We start from the raw sequence: 1,901 nt of genomic DNA, 5'->3' as shown, positions 1-1,901 counted from the left end.
TCATCACCATCTCCACGGCAACCACCCTCTAAGTCACCATGACAATGAATTCCACCTGGGCCTGTGACACTTGCTGCCTCCTGCAAGCTCAAAATTCAATCACATCTCCCTGTCTGCTCTACAGTCCTCCTTAGCTCTTTACAACTCTATTTGATATGTTCTCTAACTGGCCTCCCCGTCTCCGTTCCTCACTCAATCATGGACACACTCTCCATGAACCCCTTTTCTGCTGGTCATTCTTGTACCTTACTGGTGTGCTGCATTACTGGTTTGATCTATCATGGGAACCTGGGGTAAAAATGAGTCGGGGCCCCCTGTAGAAACCCCTTTCTGGTTAATCTATTATTAGTACATCAAGTATCATCACGTACAGTGCAAAGAAAGGAATATTGTAAATAGATTTATTTTGCCAATAGGGCCAAAGAGATAGAGCCCCAGAGACTGGATTGCTTGGCCCCAGATATTTGGTGTCTGAGTTTGCATAATTTTATTAACTTTCCAACTTTGCACCATTTAAACATACTGATTACTAAATGAGTCTTTGACCGAAATGATAAAAACAAAAAATTTGATTTTTACTTTTACTATACTTTAGCCTCTTTTCAAGAAAGGGCAAGATAATTTAACACCCACCTTAAGTCTACATAGAACATGTGCTTTGATAATCTCATCAAATTTGCAATTAATTACAAATTTTACAGACAAATTGGCATACAATAAAACTGAGGTATTTAGGGCCCTTGAGGATAAGGGGGTTTAGCTGCCCTGTTAACAGATCGGTCTTGACAAGATGCACACATAAAAACTATATTCATATATTATATTCATGGGATCATCAACAGAATATAACCTTGTGTTCATCCTAACATCATAACACAAAAGACCTAATTGACGTGTTGTGAAAATCTTAAAGTGCTCTGCTGCCCTCGTGTGGTTGAATTGAGGAGGCGCTGATGGGTCATTCAAACACTTATCAGTGTCTGCAGAGAAATAATTTACAGGGGATTGTCGCTACCAATGTTGAGACCAAACCAACGCCCTTGGACCTGCTGTTATTTCAGTTTTATCTTGGTAGAAGTAATTAGGCTATAACAAAAAGGCAGACTTGTGTAAGTAGCTAACTTTATTGGAGAGATGAATTTCCTCCATCTGCAACATCTTTTCTCTCCCTCCTCCAGATGCATCTTTGGATTGGTCATTTTTCCAGCTATCAAATTCATTTTAAATAAGCCTACAGTTTTAATGAAAATAGCCTATATCACAAATGCTATTTTAAAAATTAATACTAGTGGTAGGAGTAGGCTAGTAGTGGCAGCTGGTAGGCATTAGTATTTTTGGCCATAAACTACAGAACTACTTTACCATATTAGTTAACAAGAGACATATTAGGTCTATACAAATTTCCCTTATGCAAAATCAAATATTAATACAAATATGATAAATCTACCTTTTGCACATCGTATTAGATTAGCTCACCTTGTTGACACCAAGTTGACAGACAAATTGTCCCTTTCCCTGCCGGGGGTTTTCTGCCATTTCTCTTTGTTTGGCATCCTCTTCACTCCATTTTTAACAGATGCAACTGGAATTACCTCTTCGCAATCTGCGTCTCTGGCTGAACTAAATTGTCTCCAATAAAAGAAAAGGCTAATTAAGTGGATAATTCGGCTTAGACTGCTTAGCTTAAGTAGCTTTCAAATAATTTGGATTTTAGGCAAATTGATGCATTTAGGTGTAGGAACAATGCTGCAGTGGAAATATAACAAACTTTGTTGCACAGGTTACTTACCAACACATCCTTCTTGATCATTCTCTTTCTAAATATAGCGTATCATACGGAAACACTGCTAACACCATATTCACCTGGACCAGGTGAGCACGGTGTGAGAACCTTGCCGTAT

The sequence above is a fragment of the Monopterus albus genome, unplaced genomic scaffold, assembly GCF_001952655.1.
Source record: "Monopterus albus unplaced genomic scaffold, M_albus_1.0 scaffold54.1, whole genome shotgun sequence".
Lineage (NCBI taxonomy): Eukaryota > Metazoa > Chordata > Actinopteri > Synbranchiformes > Synbranchidae > Monopterus > Monopterus albus.
The sequence above is the reverse complement of the archived record's forward strand: the minus strand, read 5'-3'. Positions refer to the sequence as shown.